Genomic DNA, 24,459 nt, shown 5'->3' with positions numbered 1-24,459 from the left:
CCTTCATTATAAACCGTTCTGTTCGGCCAATGCAGTGCGCAATATGAATTTGTGTGTTTGGATGTGCTTCTGGACTGTTCATAAATCAAGCAAAAGACGAACACTTTAACATAACGTCGCGTGTTGAAGGAAACATAGTTTTAAAGCATAGTTAAAAACAAATCATTGGCGTTTTTTTTTTTTAGCAAGTTATGGCAGTGTTGCCATAGATTTTTCCATGTTAGCCCCCACAAATTGAGATTTCCTTTTGAACACCATATTCATGCCATTCTATAGTCCCGAAGGAATCTAAGTGCATTTATTGCCTTGAAGAAATCAGGGGACATCCTATAACTCTGATTAATGTAAAAACAAAACAAAAAACCCCTGAAAATTATAGATAGATCTTCCCAATACCTACTTGGGATTTTATCAACAAGAGGAAGTCAAGTCAAAAATGTTCTTTCCAATATGTTCATACACCACCACTAGTCTAAACACAGCATTCTGATTACTATTGTGTTTGTGTAATATGAATACAAAAGAAAAATCCACCCATTTTTGTCCATTTCCGGGAGCGGCCATTTTGCCCTGTGCTGGCGACTGAAAAAAAAAACATCACAGTGCCGAAGGGCTCATCTTGCAAATGTCACATGACCAAACCCAGAAACGGGTGAGCCGTGACGATCGTTAAAACGCAAATACGGTAGGTGATTTTTTTTTTCCATGAGATGTTCGAAATCCCACTCCGACCTCTCCCCATGCACACACCAATTTAAGAATGCCAAACTGTGAATATGAACACTTTATAGAATTGAGACTTCTTTAACCCGACAGACTTTAAATTCTTCCTCACAGGTCAGTAAGCTAGTCCTCAATGATGTCAACATTTTTTCCATTGGCTGATCAGAGCAAAACATGCTTTGGAAGTGGTAAAAATAATAGTTTAACATTTAACATTTGTAGACCATAACTATTAAGCTATTGCTGCGAATATTGAGCGTGTCTTCTTATGGCGAAGGGTGTTCACAACCTCAAAATATGTTGTGGCAGGACTATCGTAAAGCAAGGAGGAGCCCCTATGGGCATATAAGTAATGTCGTTTACTAGTTCTCCATACATACTTGATGACTTTGGTGTTATCTGAGGCAACATCGGTGACGTCATCAGCTGCCGTTCTCAGTTACCCTCGCCTGTGTTGTCATTATTGTGGGCATGTACCTATTAATCATTAATTCCATTATCTCCTTGCTCTCCTCTTGCTCCATGTGCCATTTCAAGGAGAAATATAGTAAGCGCATCTCATAATAAAGCAGCTTCTAAACTTGGCTGAACTCTCAATGAACCCTGAGATCTTTTTTTTTTTTTTTTTTTGCAGCTGCAATTTGAGCAAGTTGGAACAGTATAATTTACAGGAATACAGTAATTTCTTACTTTTGCCAATAGCCCAGTGCTTCTCAATTATTTTTTTTGTTTTGTTTCAACTTTCCGACACGACTATTTGTCCATAAAATTGTGATAAGTACACATCTGCAGAGGAGCTAATACAATACAATACTTGTACACTCTCTTACAAGGGAACCGCTACTGCTACCTACTGTAGTGGATGTGCAATTACACTTTATTCTAGTAGTATGTAAAATAAATAAATAAATAAAAGTTTCCTAGGGTCGCACACCTTAGCATCGCACCGCACCGCCATCAGATTGCGCAATCTGACGAGAGGCTGGCCTCCAATTAAATATACAATGCCACACAGTGAAGACAAGACAGTCGAGTGGAGAAAATATGGCACAGCATACCAGGAAGTAGACATCTCCTCTCAAAAATCAAAATTTCCCCCCAATTGAGTTGTAGGCTACAGGTTATTAGAACAAAATTCAAACTAGACGTTTATATCCACTGTACCTGTGTGCAGTTACATCATCACTATCTTCTTTTATATTTAAAACCCTTCTTAGTCTTTTCATTATTATTATTATTATTATTATTATTAGAGTTTTGCAGTTGTATTTGTTCTGGCACCTTATTGTTGTTCTTGACACTTTTACTGTATATGCATAACATACTGGTATTTATTTATTTTTGTTACTTTCAGTAAGCCTATATAATATCCAGCATCTATCTTAGTGCGTTATCACTTAATTAAAACCCGTGCATGGGTAAGGTAAAGACAGTAGGACAATGTAAACAACACTGCCGGAGTTGCACAGTGTTGAGTTGCAATGAGTTTACAGTAGGTGTAAAATGATCAATAATCCTTATTGGCAGAAATGATGGGCGCAATGGAAAGTCTCAGCCACAAGGTGGCAGCATGTAGTTATTAATGACAACTCATCCACTTGGGCTTTTGGAAACCTCCATAAAACAATTTATGATGTAGATATGTATTGTACATGTCCCATTCAAATTTAGGTAGAGCCATGCTAAGTCCATCCCAAAAATATCCAGAGGAAATACCAAACAGATTGATATTGGTGGTAATAATGCTTTGGCTGGGTCCAACAAATCAATTTTTAATCTTTGTATGTAATTGACCACATTTCAACTAGATTGAGGCCTTATGAGAGAAGAAAAGAAGGGTCGTATATAATGAGAAACAAACACACAAAGCACACACACGCAGATATTGTAGGTTTGGCATAAATAATTTAATTGCTCAATTGAACAAAATCTTACGAATGGAAAATATAAGTTTTTACTTTCCTCCTACTCCTGTTGAATACAACCGAATGATGTAGCTTATTGCTGATTTTATCTTTTATTTAATTTTAATTAATTTTAATTAATTTTATTTGTCTTATTTTATATGCTGTACATGCTTTTTTTTCCTTTTTTAAGTCAAACTATAATAGTATACTGTGTAGGCTACCAATGATTTATTGTGTTATTGCCATTTACACACACACACACACACACACGCACACACACACAAATTGAAGAAAACATTTCAAACATAAACATCAGAATGATGCGTCACTTACAAGTGCAAGTAAAACCTTAACATGTGCTAATGATGCGTTTGCACCTTTTATGCCGGGAGCAAAACCAAGCATGTCATTCAACAATATTGAGCCGGGGCTATTGTACGGGTGGCACACATTTCCATTTACATTCAGACAATGACGACTGGGGGTCGACTGCGAGGATGTCTGAGCAAAAGGGGGGGAAAAAAAAAAAGATAAATTACAATTCTCATCAACAAAACATTGAATGAGCCAAATTAATTACCCTTTACCCAACTTTAGACAATAACGCTCAGAGCTGTCTGCTCGAGCTGTATTATTCTATTAACGTACAATTTGCAGTTCAGCTACAGTGACTTCATATTTGGATTTTATTGTATTTTCCGAGCCAATGTCTAGCATTGCATCCGTAATATAATGGCTTCGAATTATTCGATCGTTTCTGCTGAAACGCTCACGCGACAGAGATCCTATCAGCACATTATTTGCTGGGCGAGTTTGTTGAAAACCAAATTTCACTTAGTGTAGCTGTCTCTAAGCATCATAAAGGGGCATTTATAGTGTGAATTCAAGCACAGAACAGTTTAATTAATCACAACTTTCACAATACGAGCTTTCCTTCGTAATCATAGCCTGTCTTTAATCAGAATCTTCTTCACTAATTCATTTCCTAAACCATTTTAAATGCTTTTTTTGTGCAGCGGCGACAAACTGTTAATGACACGTCAAGTCGAAGTTGGCGGTCAATTTTTGTACTTTTAATACGTGATGGTTTTAGGGGCAAAAGATAAGCTGGCATGTTGTCCCAGTGCAAGCTTGACCTGATCCAGATCCGGGCCACCTACGTGGGCCAAGGCCTGTCTTCCAGTCTGCCTCCTGTCCCCGGCTCGTTGCCATTTAACACCCCTCCCTCGTTCAAAATACACAACCTGGGGTACACGTTTATATTGACACAGTTCTAGTTTTATATTGATATGTAATACAAGTATAAACACGAACCTTAGTTTTTGATCATGAACATACAGTATAAAATGAAATCCATCCAAAAAGCAGGTTGACCCTTAAAGGCCACTGTACTTGGTGGTCAAAACACGTAGCTATAGGAAAAGAAGAAAAACTACAGTGTAGAGTGCAGACTGATCACATCTAGCAAAATCTGTTCGTATTATTGACAGACACAATTCATGTTTCAGATTTGCATTCTGCACCACTGATTTGTGTCATTAAAATTTGATTTGTGCTAACAAAGTCCATTTGGTGATTTTCCACAGACTGGCTAATTCAGATAATAAAAATGAGTTTTACTAAAATGTCATAAAAAAAAGAAAATAAACTTGATTCTCACAGTACAGCAATAAGGCTTTACTGTTGTTACTTTACAATAGTAATACGACAGACTTTGTATCAAAGTGAATGGCTGTTCTTATTTAACGTTACAAATTTGCTTTTGTAACTGTATGACTTTTTTTTCTTGTAATATTACTAAACTCATGTAACATTACAACTTTATTTTGTAAAGCTGCAATTTTCTTCTTCTATTATAAATGTATTTTCGTAATATTTCAACTTTTGTCTTTTGTCAAAAATTACAACTCTAATCTTTTACATTATGATTTAATTCCCATAACACTTGTCATTCTTGCAGTATTCAGACTTTATTTTTGTGACTGTACGACATTTGTCTTGTACGTACTTTACTTTGGTGACATCACAACCTCATTGCGTGACACTGTGACTGTTACTTGTATTCTAAATGTATTCTTGTAATGTTACAACTTTATTCTCATGACTGTTTGGCTTTACTCTCCTAATGTTCGGATTTTGTTTTTGCAACTTTTTCTTGGAATATTTTAATTGCATTCTTGTAACATTCTGACTTTATACGACTTTCTTAAGGAGTTTATTAGGACTTACATTGCAATGTAACATTATCATAATTATCGTAACGCTTTTACTAACGTTATGATTTAATTCTTGTAACACTGCAATGTTTTATTGTGACATTACAAAAGGTGTTTTTGTAACATTCTGATTTTATTCTCGTCACTGTGCGGCTTTAAAAAATATATCGTAACATTTCGAAAGCTATGCCTTCATTCTCGTGGTTGAGCAACTTTTTCTTGGAATATTAAGACCTAACTATTGTAACATTACAACTTTACTGTTTATAATGCTACCAGTTTTTCTTGTAATATTACTATTGTAAGATTACGCTTCTGTAATATCAAATTCTTTTAAAATTAGGACTTTTTACTTAATATTCCGATTGCATTGTCGTAACACTTTATTCTTGTAACTATTTTTTTTCTACTTCACTGCTGTAATGATGCAGTTTTATTCTCATAACCTGCATTTTTTTTCTTGGAATATTGAATGTATTCTTGTTGTATTCTGACTTTTTTATTTTAAATATTCGATATATTATTATATATTAATATATTATGTATATTCTTTTATACACCTTTATTTTTGTTTGTTTATTGAACATGTATGACCAGCAACACAAATACTGCAATTAAAATAAAAAGATTAAAAGAAAAGTATTTTTATTACTTACATAATCATGATCAAGCACAGCTTACATGTTCAAAAGAGAGTAGGAAGAAGTAAAAAACTCTACAAAAGAAAAACAAACAAACACAAACTTACACGTAAACAACTGCACTTATACGTGCATCAATATGCCAACAGTATTGTACATGTAGTTGATAAGCAAACATTTTTATGATATATAAATCAGCGCAAAGGCTTACACGTACATATTTAATTGCACTCTATTTTCTACATTTGTACTGACTTATACCTGATTTAAATATTGTTGTTGTACTTTGTTTTTACACATCCTTTTAAAACCCAACCAGTGATTCACACCTTTTCAGGTTTAATTCCAAAATGATTCCACAAATTTACACCTATAATTGTAACACACCCTTGCTTAATATTTGTTCTTCTTTAAATTTACACTTATGGGAGATCGTAAAAACAACTATGATTAAATTACTGTAATCACTAGTGGTCCTGCATACTAAAAGGCTCTCGATACGCTCTTGCCTCCAGCTGATATAATAAGCGGACCAACTCTGTGTACAACTATGTTAGCGTGGTGTCAGCAAATAGGTCGGCCCCCTTTGTCTCGCTCCGTGTGTCTCCGTTGAGTCGATAGGTTAACCTGTCTACGGCATCCATCTTGGCCCCCCCACACACACATTACCATTGATCTGAGGGAAATAAAGAGCACACGTGTTATTATATACAGCCCAGAAAAAAAAAGCAGCCCCTTCACATTGATGGAGTGAACAGACCAAACGTATGAAATATCGCCCCTCCGACGTCCTCTGTCTTCCTGTCAATATTGCAGCCTTTGCCCACAACCTGGATCAATAGAGACTTATCTTTTCCCCATAACACATAACAGTGTTGTTGTTTTTTTTTCTCATATTGAAATTCACATTCCATGTCTGGCATGTAAAGTCTATAATACAGATATGCCCCCCCCCCCACCCCCCACTTCCCCCTCCGCTTGCTTGAAAAAAAAAAGCGTGCGGCCTGCCAGTCTGAAATGTGGCAGTTACAAATTTACATGTTGATTTTCTGGACGTTTATCTGCAGCTTTTGGGGGTCTCTCATGTGTGAGACTGCTCAGCGGAGAGAAGACACCCCTCTGTAAAAACATCTGTTGTGCAAAGGGCTGTCAGACATTTGCGGACTCCGTCTCAGACATTGTCATTTGTTTTGATCATTTCTGGGAGTGGAAGACAATTTCCACCCCCGTTTTATACAGAAGGAAAAATGTTATGGAGTGGCTTTATTTCATGTAAAAGTTAACTTACACAGCAACAAGAATTTCAAATGAAATTTAGCTTGTATTTCTTCCCCTATGTGGGTTGACAAGCTGCCCGAAGACGATAACAAAATAAATAAATAAATGAATTATTCATTGCGATGCAATTGTTATCTGATAGGGAAAGCTACTGGAAAATTGAAATTTACAAAGAGTGCTTTTGTATCTGAAACAATCCATGTGGTGATTTGGTTTGAGTAATTTTGTGCAATTTTACAAAAAAAAATGAACACCTATAAGAAAATTGCTCAAATGTGAATTTTATATTCGTAAAAGAGTTGTCTTTGTCTCAGCATGAGGTGCTTACACAGGAAGTGTTTTCGCAGCACCTCTTTTGTAAACGCCACAGGGCACATCACCTCTGTGTTCTCCCCGTTAGCTGCCATTTATCTTAGTCAAGGACCCGCTTGCAGTCATTTCAGTGCTCTATCGCTAAAACACACACAGAAGCATGCACTCAACCATCCTCAGCATATTGCTAGCAACCCCAAAGTTGAACACGGTCCATCTGTTCTGTGATGATGATGGGTTGACTTCCAAGTTGTTTCAACATTTATTGCCATAGAAAAATCATGTCAATTATTATTATTTTTCTTTCATCCTCAAAACCTTATGCTTAACTGTACAGGTGATGATTTAGTCACAGGTGATGATTTAGTCACATTTCAAAGACTGTTAACCGTGAAACAAGTATAAGGAGAAGTAAAAGAAAAAAAGTATGACGACTCACAAAATATGAAATTATTTAGATTAAAGTCCAGTGCAATCCTCACACAATGCATTGCAGCCCTCTGAAAAGCATCCAGACTTTAAAATTGAGAGGCAACTTAATGCTGCACGGCTCCCGCAGTGTAAGGGAAGAGGTGGAATTTTACAATACTTCACAGGCAGTTCAAGCCTTCAAGACATTGAATATATTTGTTCTCAATTATTTTCAATACGTTTTTTTTTAATTGTGTAAAAATAAACACAAGATGTAGGGACAGGCCAATAGTATCAATTTGTGAAAAATATACATCGACCATATTTGGACATACGAGGTTTCCACCTCACGGCAACAATATTCAACATGGCATCTACTTAATAAAATTAGTTTGTTCATGTAATTCATATTTAATCCATTTGATTGTTTATATTGTACAGACCAGTAAAATCACAGCATAATCAATATGAATGATATGTGGGGAGGACATTTTTAAATTTAATGAACTATATTTTTTTCCCCCCAAAAAAACTTTTAAAACCACTTCAGATTATTATTATTATGTTTTAGGTTGTATGCATCATAACTGATATTTGGTATTTGAAACTTAAAATGTAGTATTGAACTTCACAATCAAATCAATTTATGAAGCTTATTATCACTCCATTTTCTAGACCGCATAAACATTCTCAAAATTCTCCCCATTCCTCGCAAAGCGCTATCTGGTTTTCCACTCTCAATTTTGTCGCTATATGTTCGTTATTTCTTTTACTCCCAAAATGTGTTTGAACATTGTATTGCTTCCGTGGTCCTCAACTTTAAAGGTTGCATTTGTTTGTATTAGCTACAAGGTACATTTTTTACTCATTTAGAATGACTTTTTATTACTTGCTAATTTCATATCATTTTTAGTACAAATTTTTCCAACTTTCGAGAGATAATGGTGTATTTCGTATGCAGCAACAAATATTTCTATGTTTCAAAAAGTGGAGCATGACTACATATGTAGTAGGTGTGAAGCTGCAATTCTTTTATTTTTTTTCCTGCCCTGAACAGGTGAGTGTTTTCACCGTATAGCGACACCCCATAAACTAGCTGATAACCCATCCCTGCGACTTCTTATCTGTCTTGCAGACAATCCCCTGCTCCCTGAGCACGTTGTCGTTTCCCCTCGGGCCCATTATCAGATTCCCAACGCAGGCTCCCGGCAGCTGCGGTTATTGTGGAACACTACGTTTATAGCCCCATGATGTCTGTGACAACATTGGCTTTTATGAGTGAGTACATGTTGTTTTGTGGTCATTGAGAGGTGCTCTTCGACTTGTGTGCTGTGCGACTGAAGAGGGCCTTCCCTTGCTTGTCTTATTTCCGGGGGCCTTCTTTCAATATGGTTAGATATCAAGTGACCTGACCTAAGAGCGTTTCAAGATATGAACTGTTGTTGGCGCGATAGTTTGCTTTGATTTGGATGGCAAAATTGTCAAACTATGTACTGTACTGTACTTTAGACAGATAGTATAATTAGGATGCGACCAATTTCCAGTGGTCAACACATTTTTACAAAATTGTGTAAACTGAGATGCAAGTGAACTTTTCTCGATTTTTGTTTTGTTTTGCACTGATTCTGAATCTGCCCTTGTTTTTCTCTAGCACATCAAGATTTAATAATAATAATAATAATACTAATAATATGTAGAATAGCAATATCGCAATAAATATGAATTAAGGATTAGGTTCAGCAATATGACCCGAAAAAGCTTTAACATTACCTTTTTAAACTGCACTTTTAAACAAGTACTAAAGAACAAATTGTTACAGTCAACTATGCCCCCTGCATCAAACTAAAAAAGAAAAAAAAGGACATCAGTCAGGCCCTAATAATAATCACAAGCATGTAGCTTTATCCTCTGCAAAGAATTACTAATATTAGCACGGCTTGCTGAAAAATGAGGAGTCTCTACTGCCCCCAGGTGGCCAAGGTGTGCACATCAGGAGGAGGAGCACAATGTCCATTGAGTTGAAGTTAAAAATTGTGAGATCAACTTTTTACATTTGATTTAATTATGTCACTAGTGTATGTTTAAAAAAATAATAATACAACATTAGCAAGTGCTATTTTTATCATAAAAAACCCCCCACATCAGCTTTGTAGTGTAACATTTTCAATTGGCCCATCACAGGTGTACATCAAAAGGCCAAAGCAGAATGACTAAAAACGGATGAACGACATTTCCGTCACGTAATATCATTCGGTTGGACTTTTCAATCACGTTTAAATTCAGATCGCTTCGCTATCTGCGGGAAACGCGTTATCTCCCCCGACCATTCATGTACACATTTATTGGATTCCAAGTGTCTGGGATCAATCTTTTGGCCACCAGAGGAGCATAACTAATGGTAACATTAGAGTGGCTTTGTGCGAGCGACTGGCCGGATGCGGGTTAACCAAGCAGGAAATAATCTCTGATTTTATATCCTGCATGAGTGGCCATAGGATATGCCGAGAATAAATTAATCCCCCCTTTGGAATTTTTCTAGCCAGGTTATCTTTTGAATGGAAGAGTTTAAAGAGGGCGAGGCGGTTTTGTTGGGCCAATTTGCTTCCCTTTTTGCACACACGTTGCACACGCACAATTTCCTCGCAGATAATGCCGTCATCTGGATGTTCAGCCAGGGTCAGACTAACTTTTTCTGTGTCTGACCGCAGGTCTAGACAACCTCCCCCTGGAAATCCCCCCACTTTCTTTCAGGCAAAATCCTATATTTTTCTCTTTTCTATTTCATATTATGAAACTGCAGCATGAATGTTCAACTGTATGTTGTTGCCTGAAATAAATGCAAATACAATTTCTTAGAATAAATAAATAAATAATAAAAAACATTGCGCAGAAAAAAAAGTGAAATATTATAAAGTAAAAAATTTTCTGATTTAAAAACAACACTACAAAATGTCTTTTTTTTGTGTGAAGGCAAGAACAGAGGAATGGTTTTGTATAGGTGCCTCTATACATTTATTACACAGTACATAAGACATTCTAGCATTACCTATAAAAAAAAAAAGTCACTCTGTGAAAATGTTGCTCATCATGTGTCTTTAAAGCATGAATACTTTTATTTTAGTTTGAGTTTTATTTTACTGTAGTTATTTAAATGTTAAAACCCTTTCACACTGCACTTAGCACAGCACAGTGCACAATCGACTAACCTATTCATAGTGTATGTGCTACTGCGGCGCAATAGCAGCGCCGTGTCGTGGAGACTCCACGGTGTAGACTTGCAGTGCATAATTTGACAAATGTCCAATTCTGTTGATGAAATAATGCACTTCCACTCATTTGTGGGAAGTATTAGAACAACATAAAAGTCAACCAGCATCAGGGAACAGATCGGGACTTCTTTGTCGATGTTGCTACATGTTTGGTTAAGTAAAAGCAACATGTTCTCATTTGAATGTTGCTTTTAGAATGCTATGTTATAGCTATAGAATGTTACAGTGTGTGGACACTTGCTGGCGATTGGTGGCGGCGGCCTACACTGGGAAGGTTAAACATGCTTAGTCCGTGTCCTGGTCGGCAGATTAATGACATTAACGAAGTTTCCATTAGTCCTGCAACTGGGGGAGACATGGGCGTCCATGCGGAAAGCCACATGACTGAGGCAGAGATAAGAGAAAATGAAATACGTCTTCGCGGAGACAAGGAAGGGAGGGAGGGCGGGGGGGCGCAGGAAGTGCCACTCCAAATTAGCCGCAGGCCCAGTTTGTTGTTACTTCATTAACCCAACAGCCCCGGGGAAACTAAAAAGTGGGGTCACAACCTTAAGCAACGGGGAGGCCTGAGATGTGCAAAGAAAAGCTCTCACATTCATTGCTTGGTTGTAAACTATTGACACAATATGGGCCAATGGTTGAAGGGAAGGCTATTTTAAGAAAAATGCAGTTCACCGCCCCTTTATGTGACTTATTTTACTACAATCTGCTCTGTTTTGATTATTTTTAAATTCCTTTTGTTATATCATATACAGCATACAGTACTGCCTTTAGTTTGAGATGAGATCGATAGATAGATAGATACAATTAGTAGGTATTCTGGAAAAAAAGAAGCATCAAGATCTTTATTGCCACTCAGTTAAAGTTTACTGTTGACTTTCATTAGCTTAATGCTAACTCATAACAGGCTAATGAATGAACACAGGCCAACGGATAGCAACTTGGTGTAACCTGTCTTTAGCCTTTACGCTGCTATCTTAAGGCTAATGCTAACATTAGCATATATATGGTTGTGTTGTAACCCTTGAAGTAAAGGATATTTATAAGCTGTATTCTTTAAACCTATTTGAATCCCACTGGAGTTGTAGGCAGGATAAGCCCTGCTACAATATGATTGGCTGTTGCAGCCAAGCGAAAAAGTAAATGTAAAGTAAGGATGAAATTGGCCTTTGGAATGTCCCTAGGTGGCCAAGCTGGACACAATTGAATTGATACAGTGTCACTAAAACAGTTTAATTGAATTGAATTATGTCATAACTATACATTTTTATAAAGTTTCCCCCCCCATCATATTACACGCATTACAGTAGAAATATCCATCTTTTAACGCTTCTTAATTCACCATGTACTGTACATCATGTCAGGTCTGAATCGGTGCAGCGTGCACTTGTTGCTCTCTGACATTTGGTGGCCCTCTTCAAACCAGAGCTTGAGTTGCATAATACCGGCCCTTGTTGTTGAAACGCGAGCCGAGCGTGGCTCTTTATTTGCGGGCCGGGACTTTATGAGAGTCTACAGTTACATACCCTCAGAAGGAGGGCTATTGTGTTCTCAGCCCACTCGGCAACATACCTCCGCTGCTCCTTCACTTTTGCACACCCTGCCCGTAACAAACAGGCATGACATTTCGGCATGCTATTGGGTGCAAATTGGAAGTTGTATTGGCTCTTGAGCACACGAAAGATGTGAAGCATATTCTTAATTTTACTGCCTAACTGATTTAATCAAAAATCAAAACGAATAGTCTAGAAGGAGTGTTTTTTTTTTTTTTTTTCATTTGGCTTCTTATATCCTTGTGTATTCCGCCCACATATACCTGCTCAGCAACATGGCTCCTGAGCAGCTGACTTGGCTAGGAAGTGTGTCGCACACGCGGGCAGGCAGCATCAGGGCCCGGTGAGTGTCTACTGAGGCTGCAGACACATCTGCCTGCTTGGTTTCACCTGCTAACTGAGCATGTAACATTTACTTCTTGGCTGCAACGCAATCAGGTGCTGGGCGCTGGCAACAGAGCAATACGCTTGTGATTACGCGCATGTTTTCCCTCCCACTCACAAAGTTGAGTTTTCTTAGAGAAGGTGGGAGCTTGCATAAAACATGAGTTAAATTCCGGTACTGTTAAATCTTAAGGAGACTATTATCTATTTCAAGTGTCACAAAATGTTCACATTTGCTTGAAAAAATACTTAACATTTTCAAATATAGTTTGGAGATATCAACCCTCCACACACACTTTTTTTCTTTTATAAATCTTTTTACATACACATGATTATTTTTTACTGCATGCTTTGAATGGGGAAAAAGTAACGCCATCTGGTGGACTAATATAAAAATTACAAAATGAAAGTCTGTAAATGAAAATTGTAACAATGAATTGCATTGGTTTATCTAAAGGTAAATGTGGGCTTGACATTTTTATTTTCAATGAAACATTTTTGTGTAGCATTGCTCTATTAGGAATGGCAGGCCAAATCTCTCTCTCTTTTAAATTAACACCCTCTGACAAATCAATATATTCAGTACAGTTTATTCAACACAATTTTTTTTTTTTAACAAATAGTAAATGGACTGAATTTCTATAGGAAAACTAGCACCGTATTTCAAAACAATATAAACACCGATGTAAACGAAATAAGCCTCAAACTGTTAAGTGTCACTCCCTGTTCATGTTTACTTTCTAACCTCATAAACAATTAGAATTACACATCGTGTATTTAACCAAACCACGTTAACTTTCTTACAAAAGTTCATTAGCTTAATGCTAATGCGCGCCAAATATTGGCTAGCAAAACTAGCATTGTTGTTGGTCCTGGTAACTTTTAAACAGCTTTTTTTTTTTTAACACACGCTTTAGCAACACATGCAGACAGATCACACAACAATACACACGTGCATATATTCTTTGTCCTCTGTGAAAATCAGCTAATATACATATACATATAGCTTATACTGCCCCCTGGTGTCTATGGTGGGCACAGCAGAATGAACATCACTATGCCCATTGAATTGCCATGATGCACAAACTGTATACTTTGTTTTTGATTCAATTATGTACAATTCAGTTGTGGGTTAAGTGTTTTTGTGCTTTTTTTATAACAGTTCCTTTGAGTTTTTACTCCTTTCTAAAATTGCATCGAGGGGCCAACTCAAAAGCTCTGGAGGGCTGTATTCGACCTACAGGCCTTTGGTTCTCTGGCCCGGTCCTGCAGCCCCCAAATAATGCATCAGTGTGAGCTTTTTAATTGCTGGCGAGCACGCCAGCTTTGTGCTAATTCCTGGCGATACACGTAATGGTGACACCACTGAGCTTGGAGTGCCCTCCTGTGCGCGGACAAACATTTTCCGTCCTCGAGACAAGCGTCACCTCGCTAATCTGTCTGAGCAAGTGTGTGTGGAGAGGCCCTTTATCCCATCCTGCTTTAACTGCTTGCTCACAGGAGAGCCATTTACCCCCCCCCCCCCCCCACCACCACCACCACCCCATACCCCTTCCACTAATGGCCGATGAAGTCTTTCACCAGGCCCTGTTTGACTTTCACCCCTTGAAAGAAACTTGGCCAGCGTGGCGACATTAAGAAAACCAGTTAACCTGGAGCAGTCTGTCTGTGTCTACTCAAGGAACCCAGCGAGCTTCTCGGTGCCTTTTCAAGAGGCTTCTATTAAAGCGTCCGCTCAGCACTTTTCTCGCTAGCACACGGCGTCCAAACAAATAAATAGCTCGCCTCTAGCCGCTGTTTCAGAGCGTCATATAATGTTGAAGTCTTAATAAATAGACTTCTCGACATTCCTTATCGACTTCATCATGTCTTTTTATTAGCCAATCATTCATCCTGCAATGACTTGCTACCGCTCACCATTTTGCCACCTTAATTTAATGTTAATTGGATTAATATAGACACATTTAATTACAAACCAATAGCTAGCTCTCGAGTGGCTGGCTGCATCAAGAGGCACGGTTGTTTTAAACACATTTTAATGCTTTATGCGTATTTAGCACACGAATACAGTGGTTCACAAATGTTTTGCAGAAAGTACTTAATAAAAAATACTGAACTACCACCATTGTGATTAACATCAGAATACAGGTTTTAATTCCTTTAGAGGATATTATCTAATATTGTTTTTGTATGTTGTATTTCACAATTCAAGTGTGAAAATAAACCAGTAATGCACTGCTGCCAAATGCACTTAATCTAGTATTTTATTTATTTTTCATTCAAAACCGAAAACATATAAATACGTTTTAATACTTTGTCCTGCACTCCCCAAAACATATTTATGTTTTTTTACTCTATAGCATAAAGAAGGCTTTGATACAGATTCTGACATTAAGAGGTCGCTTAAAGCAATGGTAGTCATTACAAAAAACGGCCAGCAGGTAGCAGCATAGATCAGCCAAGGCTATGTTGCAACAAGCTCTTTTTGCCAGTGTTTTCAACAGGTTTGTGAATAATGATGAAACTTAGCTATAGTCTAATGCTAATTGCTGCAAAACGGAAACAGATACAAATATACTTTTTTTTCTGATGAAAGAAGAGACTCTAATATTTCTTTTGGTGGGTTCCGTGTTTTTATAGCAATAGAACACAATATTCTGTGGACCTTGCAAAATCAGTCAAAACCCAGTAAAGCAGCCGGGAGCAAAGGGGGGTTGCTTCAGTGAAAATGCTGGAAGTGAATGTAAAACTAAAGTTATTTTTTAACCAGAATTTTGCATTTGGATATTTTTATTTTTATTTTTTAATCAGGAATTTTTTTTTTGGGATATTTTTTTTCCCACACAGTCAATTAGCTCAAGACTTTAGGGTATTCCATCTTTATATTATTTATAGAGACGCCATTGTGATATTTTGTCACAAACAAAAGTCTAAATGGAAACAACAACAACAATACAAATATTTAGAACATGTATTTTACGTTAAGAAAGCCTTGAAAGCTATCCATTTTGTGTAAAAACATTAAATGACTATTAAGAAAGTTAAAAAACAAAAAGTTACTTAAGTTAAATAGAGGTCAACAGGTGTCTAAAACAAATTGTGCTGTGACGTTCATTTCTCTCTGCATCCCCAAACATTATTCATTTCAGAGCATTGCTGCAGCAGGCTATTCAGCCTCGCTTAAGGTAACCTAAGGACAATGGCACAGCTAAAGCAGCAATAGCGCCACAATTCAAATCATTGTTATTTACCTTTCGTAACTTAGACAGTGGAGGCTTTTAACACCAGACGCTGAGTCTTTCCTGGCTGTTTATGGTGCATGGCTACTGTGGCGGGAGGGTTAAACCAAGGTCAACATTGGCTGTGGCCACGAGACTGACCTGTAAGTCAAGAGAGGACAAATAAACACAGGAGGGAGCCGGAAGAAAGTGCACTTAACAAGTGTAGTGAAGGTAGAGTCAGCCAGCGAAGCAAAAATCGGACTCAGAAATTAGAATCATAATTTAATAAATTTAATGTGCTCCGTGATCACATCCAAGTCATCTTCCTCCACTAAAATGAATGGAAATATGATTAATCCGTTCCATCCTCCACCCAAAACTAATATGTGATGATTGATGCTAACTGTTAGCATGTCAGTGGTGTTTTCAATTATGTTAGCAATAAGCTAGCAGCCATTTGTAAAAAAAAAAAAAAAAGTTTTGTTTTTTTCATTCAGAAGGTTTAATTTTCTTTGGGTAATGTTTAGTTTGACAGTAAACTTACACTGGGAGCTTGAAGCCTCTTTTAGTCTTTTTTTGTTGTTCACTATTTGCCAAACTGCCGCTTATCTCAAATTTGCGCCCAGAAATCAAGGCAAAAAAAAAATCTAGATAAACTCTTAAGTCGGGTTACTCCTATCTCAAGACACCTCTGTATTCACAAAATATGCATGCCCCCAATGCACAAAGTGCACAAATATGCCCACAGAGACACACGGTGGTAATACACCCACTCGACAGATGCCGTATGGACACTCTTGGTTGTAAGAAAGGGGAAAAAAAGCCCTCAGGGTCTCTTTTCTCTGACAGTACACCAGGGATCAGCTGTGACACAGTGACACTGATCCACTCGTGTCACACACCCACACCCACACCCACACACAGACACACACACACACACACATGTATATGGACTCAGTCATTATGCGTGTATGCATGTCATGGGATCTTATTCATTTATTTTATTGGTGCATGGAGTTTTTATATACTTGGCCTCCAGGATGGTGTGTTCCTATGACATAATGGTATTAGGGCAACATATAAATATATATATATATTTTTAGAGAGGGAGGTAATATTCAGAGAAAAAACTCAAATATTTGACATTATTAAGCGGCAAATTTGCATTAAAAAAATCTCACAAATTGACCAAAAATAAACTCTGATATTTGCGACATTAGAAAGTGGAAAATTTGTGAGATGTTGACACAATGACTCTTCAATGTGCAAATGCTTAATATGATGGTTAAAGTAATAAAATTCTCAGAAAAGTATAATTGAACGAGTTCTTCCATTGTAGGCAGTTTGCACACTTGGGAATTGTGAGTTTTTCTTTTCGCAAATCTGCAAATGTATTTCTCGTAAATTTGTGATTGCCCCCCCCCCCCCTTGCAAATTTGCCCCTTTATAATGTTGCAAATATTTAAACTTTTTCTCATAAATTTGTGAGTTTTTTCTTGCAAATTTGCCACTATAATGTCGCAAATATTCAAGTTTTTCCTCGTACGTTTGTGAGTTTTATCTTAGAATATTAGCCCCGTCTAAGAACTATATATATATATATATATGTATATATATAGATAGATATATGTGTTCCTACCATACCGTCGTATGAAAAAAATGTAATAAAATTGGGATGGGAGTTGGGGCTGTGGCACATTTTCCACCAATCTGTTCTTGAAAAGGAATTTGCTCCCTGCCACTGGAAATGAAGCATTGGCTTGTACTGCTCCTGTTTGGCCAGCTGAGGCCATGCTTTCTCCAAACTGCACTTGCTCCTGACTGCAGAGCCGTAAATGGGTCACGTAAGAGGCCCTCTCATTTGCACACAGTAAGCACACAGAAACAGTTACATTCACAAGCCTCAGTGCCTTTGTGTTGTGGCCCAATAATTAGAATCAATTTGTAACTGGATATCAAATTCAAGCATACAAAATCACAATCACAATGAATGACACATTAAATGAATGTAATCCAAAATATAAAATCATATGCACTACATATAATTTAATGCAATAATAATGATTTCCTACCTCTGGTCTTTGGCCAAATGTCACAAGATCTAGGCATTCAGTCATTGCAATTATGTCTCGTTTTATTTTCTGGATGTCCGTGCATCTTTGAAGTCTTAAATGTGATTTAACAAAATAAAGGCCTTTAGTATCCTAAAAAAACACACACTTAACCCTTCAATCCATTGTTCAAAGGTCTTAAAAATGTCACAGACACAAACAACATCGGGCTTGATTTGCACTGTGGTTGCATTTTGTTAATTTTGATCGAAGTGGCCTTAAAAAGGTCCAATAAAGTCTTAAATTGGACTTCTTAAAGCCTCTTTACTTACTCTTTGATTGTCAGTTTTAAAAGTTTATATAGTAAGTCTATAGGTATTTTTTTGGCTGCGCTAAAGGGAAATCTCCGTCCAGGTGTAGGCCACAGTCCGATGTGTGGCCCGTGAAAGGGATATGCTCGCCCTGGTGGTGGGCGTACAGAGACGCTCCTTTGTTTCCTGGCATGTCTCACATACTTTAAGAGGCCAGATAAGCCTCGGGACCATGAAACACTGCTTTATGTTTGGAGTCGGTAACGTCCCAGAGAGGGCCGAGTGCATTCAAGAGAGAGACCTGCCGGCAAGCGGGTAATATGTCCGACTTGCTGAACCTTATTAAAGGGCCAGATACACACGAGTCGTGTCATTGCAACAAAACGGAACCAAAATCATCAGTTTATGAACATGAAAATACGAGAGGGACGCAAAATATTTTTTTAAGCTCGGTCAGGCCAGATGCAATTCTCGACTAAATATAATTGAAAATACTCCAATAATGAATTCTGATTGCACAAGTAACTACTCGCGTTGTCATGGATGAATACGGCCGAACAAAATGTATCATCCGGTACACATTCTACCGACTGAGTCTCAACTTTTTGCTGCCAACCAGTCGTTGTGACGTCACAGCCCACGCACAAGCTACACGACAGAAAAAAAATAATTCAACGATTGGTCATCAACAAATGAGTTTGAGATGCAAGGTGTTGCGCAATTGGTTTATTTTAATTTTTTTGCTATATGAGCCTTTTATTGAACAATACAAACACTAGCAAAGTGTCCAAAACCTCGCATGAAGACTAACCGGCCATGTTCTTGACATCACTCATTAGGCCACGCCCCCTAACTCATTCACTCCCAGACATTTTCACTGAAGCAACCCTCTTCACTCCCGGCTGTTTTACTGGATTTTGACTGATTTTGCAAGGCCCACAGAATATTGTGTTCTATTGCTATAAAAACATGAAACCTAAAGAAAGATTAGAGTCTCTTCTTTCATCAGGAGAAAAAAAGTACATTCCTATCTGTTTCCGTTTTGCATCAATTAGCATTAGAATATAGCTAATTTTCATCATTATTCACAAATCTGTTTAGAACTGTGGGTAAAAGAGCTTTTTTCAACATGGCCCTGGCTGATCTCTTATACTCTGTTGCCACCTGCTGGCCGTTTTTGTAATAACTACCAATGCCATTATCATTCTCTTCAGTTCAGAGGCTGCGTCAAAGCCTTCTGTATTCTCTAGCATAAAACACACACATGAAAAACATATATATACGTCTTTGGGACACTTATAGAATGTATATTAATAGAACATATTTATACGTTTTGGGGAACAAATGTGTTGTTAATGTGATTTGGCTTGTCCCAAATTAGATATTGTTAACATCTGATCTTACCTGTCTTCTTGGTTTGGTCTCATGATGTTTGTAATGCGAGCCCGAAGGCAGTTTTGTCGTCAATTTCAGTCGAAAGCAGAGGGCGGAAAAAGCCAAAATGGCAGCCCCCAGGGTTGGATGTAAATGTAAGATTAATCTGCTTAATTCTTATTCCATGAACACAATATTAATCAGAAGACAACGTTTTGACTAGCGGGCTCACACAAAAGAAAGTTCCGCTGAGAGATCCCACTGTATTTTTCTCCTTCCTTGTATCTGAAGGGAGCAAACTGGGATCTGGAAAGCCACAGCGGGGTTGGTGGGTGGGTGCAGTGGTGGGATGTGTGGGTTTGACTGTTTCCTGAAATCGGATTAGCGGCTACTCTACACTTAGATGGCAGGAGCTTTAGTTTAGCCCGCTCTAAGACCACCCATCAGGTAAACAGGTTCACTCCTGTGGAGCTAAAAAGGAAAGTGAATGGTGACTGAAGAGGGGGAGGGAGGGTGGGGGTGGGGGGGTTCTGAATGAATGAAAGGGATGTGGAAATACTATAAGGCTTTATTGATCTGATTTAATGTAGGGAAAAGAATTCCACTTTCAAAAGATTCCTGACTTGTGAAATGTATTCCGAAGCAATTCTCCTTCTCGGACCAACTCCCTGGACCTTCACTAAAGACCAACACAGTGTATCGCCCCCCCTCCTGCCAAGATATCAAAACCGTACACTGTCATGCTGCCGCCACAACATCCCACAGACACCCTCCCTCCCCCAAACGATTTTTTTTTGGCATCCGGCTTGCAAACAGCCTCTCTTGTCGCTGCGAGCCACCGAGGCTTTGTTAGGCGGGCCTTCTTGTGAGCCCACAGCCTTCAAGACCCCCATTATGCAGCAGGACTCAGCGGGGCAGAAAGAGCAGGAGTGTTTTTCGCCAGTCATGTGGGCACACAGGCATTATGCACTCTTCAGTGGCACTGCGGATATTTTGTAAGTCTTGCAAACAGACGGGAGGGCCGCAAAGAAAGGCTGCGAGGAGAAGTTTTCATAATTGGGAGTTATATAAGTTCCCGAATCCTCACAGGGAGGATTGCAAGTTTTCTTCCTTCCTCTTTCGCCCATTGTGCCTGCTGAAAAGCACGGCGCGAAGGCCCCGCTGCGAAGGCGACAAATCCTTTGACGTGTCTTATTGTGGAAAGGTTAAAGGAATACAGTCAAGTGATGTCAGGGAAGAGCCTCTAATTGCCTGCTTTGCTGAGCCGTGTTTTACAAGGCAAACAACAACCGCAGGCACGTTCATTCAGACATTCCACGTACGCGCGTCTGTTTAATAGGCGTGGGCTTATTAATCGATTCGTCGATTAATTGGTCGTTGTTTTTGTGGATTTGAATGCTGGTTAATCTGGTATCAAGTAAAATGAACAGATGTGTTGTTGTTTTTGAACAATTTATTTTGAATATGTGTAAAAAGAAGACTACAGTAACTTGCAGAAAAAAAGCCAAATAAAAAATCTTGGCGTACAAGAAAGAATTATAGTTATAAGAAAAAAAAATTGAATTTCATTTATCCACTTGGTTCGTCAGTTCGAAAATGTGAAAATGGTCCGCACCGAACTCATCGGCCAATCACTTCCTGGAATCAAGCACTCACATGTGCGCATGTAAAACTTAATTGTTTTCTTGTAAGGGCTTGTGAACTTGTCGTCATATTGCACTGCATTACGGACGGATCGGCCATTTTGCGGTTTGTTTACTACTTGTATATGAGCTGTCACCGTGTTTTCCTCTGTCTGTATTTATGTTACTGTAATTTTGCTGTGTTACTGGGTGCAGCACTTAAACGTGTACATTATGGTCAATAATAGGTAAATGGGATATTTGCTGTTCTTTAAGCCATTTCATTTATGTTAAAATATATTTACCATTTAAAAAAATACGTTATTTTTGAATTTCTGGAATGGATTGATGTATTTATATTATTTCCTATGGGAAATACTGCTTTGGTTTTTGTCCAATTTGGTTTAGTCAGTCTTTTTGAAGTGGATTAATCCTGCTCCATTGTATACTGTAAAACATCCTGCAAAAACTAAAGTTTGCTGCCCTGCTTAAGTATTCGGTCAAGTCAGGCAGACGAGGACTTACCAAATCCTTCCATCAAACTTCACATATTTCTCGACAAACTGTATTTAGAAAACTGTTGCAGGCCGATGTAAATAGGGTTTGTTTTGGCAATGTTGATATTTATCCATTATTTTACTAGTATTCCCGTCGTGTAAACATTATCTTATTGTACTGTCGAGCTTGTGTCAAAATCCACATCCGAGAGTTTTTACTAATCAGGGCTGGACAAACTCAGGATTCCCTGCATCTCAAACATCACTACTTCTGTCAGGGGCCCCCTCGAGTGCGTAGCAGGCGAGCTGAGCAGCTCTGATCAGCGTTGTTGTGTTGTTTTTCGTCGTTGTTTTTTGTTTTTTTTCCCAGAGCATCACACTGGGGAACACGTGTGTGTTTGAGATGCAGGGATGCATGGTGCTAACCCTCCCCTGAGTGGTAATGCATGAACTGCTCGCAAAACAATGTTGCCGCCGCTGTTGCCTTCTATGTTAATAAGGTGTGGATCGGGGCGGGGCGGGAGGTTGAGTGTTACCCTGCTGTATCGCGGTTCATCATTTAAGTGCTTTCTATCTATCTATCTATCTATCTATCTATCTATCTATCTATCTATCTATCTATCTATCTATCTATCTATCTATCTATCTATCTATCTATCTATCTATCTATCTATCTATCTATCTATCTATCTATCTAATCTAGATTAATAGATTAGATTAGATTAATAGATAATCTAATCTAATCTATCTATTAATCTAATATAATCTAATCTAATCTATCTATTAATCTAATCTAACTCGAAAATCCCGACGGCCATCTATCTATCTATCTATCTATCTATCTGTCTAATCTAGATTAATAGATTAGATTAGATTAGATTAATAGATAATCTATCTATTAATCTAATCTAATCTAATCTAATATATCTATTAATCTAATCTAATCTATCTATTAATCTAATCTAACGCGAAAATCCCGACGGCCAGCCTGCTCCTGGTTATGCCACACTGAGGTCTGCTTGGAAAAGATTGCGCGTTATTAAAACCATGAAGAAGCAGAGAAGGTTCCCAACTAAGCTCCTGTTAATCGTCATAAGACATAATATACAGCTCCGGAGACTTTGAAGAGACTACCGACAAAATGTTCTTGCAATGTGAAGAAAGCGACGTGTATTGGCTGTGTCAGTTTTATTTGATTGTTACACAAGTACAGCAAGCAGTCCATTTATTTTTGAAGTCCTTTTATTTGTTTTTGTTTAACTATTTAAATTTGCCATGGTATCGTAATTTTTTTTCTGAGCTGTGAACGTGTATATTGCTGCTTTGCTTTATTTGTATGTCTTGCTGCTCCATGTGTGTTAAAATAGCAGTTGTTTGAAGGTTTATAATATCTGTAGCATCTATGCTAATTCCCGTTAGCTCGTTAATGGCTTTCCGCATCATATGTTAGCGTGACAAAACTGCTGGTCTGGTTGGACATTTTGGGGTTTAATTATACAAATTTTAGTTTTCTTGTTTATGTATCGGTTTTCAATACATTTCTTGAAGCGGCAGTGACAAGTCAACTTATTTGGAGGAATTCTTTAAAAGGGTATTTTAATAAGTCTCAGTATATTTTAATATGTTTAAAAAGTGTGGGAAGGATCCAATTTTTATATATTTTTTTTAATATGATATCTTTATGGTTGATTTTCACTTTCTGCGTGCCGGTCTGGAACGTATGCCCCCCCGTAATAAACTGGAATTCTCTGTATAATCATGATAATGCACCTATACGGAGTGAAACTTACAGAAACTTTGGTGAAATATCATTCAGTCAGTTGACTCTCTCTGACTCTCTGATGACTCTCCAGGTACTGATGAAGCAGCAAGGATAAATAAACACAATATGATTTTCCTGATTTCCGCTTATAATAAGGTATTTGTTGTAATATTCTTCTTTTGTGTTGACACAGAAATCCCGTACAGCCAATTATAGCGACTCTTTGTGTCTCCTATCTAGCGCTTCAAGCTGTCAAGCGACTCCACGCCACTCACGTTACGTGTTGCAGTGAGTTCAGAGCCTGTAAATGTATTTATGAATGCATGATTTTGTGAAAAAAGTGTACTTGCCTCTCCCCCTCTCGCTGTCTAATAACTGGTAACCCCAGCTGTGAGTGTGTGCGTATTTGTCTGCCTGTGTAATGCTGAGGCTCGCCGGGGCACTGAGGCGGAACTTGGCCCCAGTCAGACCGGTGCGCTGAGGGCAGAGACCAAAAAAAAATAAAAAATAAAAAAAATAGCCTCCAGCCGTGCTTTCCACCTCTTTCAATCTCACTCTTCCACTGGGATTTGGAACCGGCTAGCCTCGGAGATGCAACATGTATTTATTTTGTACATAACACTCAGGGATTGTTTGCCATTTTGTACATGTGCATAAAGTGCTGACCATGAGGTGTCAAGTAAGTGGGAGGGGGGGAGAAAAAAAAATCGACTTTGAGTAGGATTCTTTTTGGCCTTGACTGTGTTATCTCCTCATCTCCCGCCGCTCACATCAAGAAGAAAACAGCATGGAGCCGGCCGGGGGCCCCACTGGTTAAGCGTTTTCATGCTGAATTTGAAATCAGATTACGCTCGAGTTTGCTCAATTGACTTCATGGATTTGAAGGGACTAGATCCTATTAATAATAGAATAAAAGAGATGGAGGGA

General features: G+C 38.1%; 1 long non-coding RNA gene across 1 annotated transcript; it reads left to right on the top strand.

Annotated features, from left to right (window-relative positions):
* The first annotated feature begins 594 nt into the window (after positions 1-594).
* Positions 595-24,028, top strand: LOC147163625 (uncharacterized). The gene is made up of 3 exons (XR_015096943.1): positions 595-685; positions 8,624-8,766; positions 23,773-24,028. It is a non-coding gene; the product is annotated as an uncharacterized LOC147163625 (long non-coding RNA).
* Positions 24,029-24,459: the final 431 nt, after the last annotated feature.

The sequence above is a fragment of the Leptonotus elevatus genome, chromosome 13 (assembly GCF_054856555.1).
Source record: "Leptonotus elevatus isolate MCC_2025b chromosome 13, RoL_Lele_1.0, whole genome shotgun sequence".
Classification (NCBI taxonomy): domain Eukaryota; kingdom Metazoa; phylum Chordata; class Actinopteri; order Syngnathiformes; family Syngnathidae; genus Leptonotus; species Leptonotus elevatus.
Note: the sequence above shows the minus strand (reverse complement) of the source record. Positions and strands in the feature narration are given on the sequence as shown.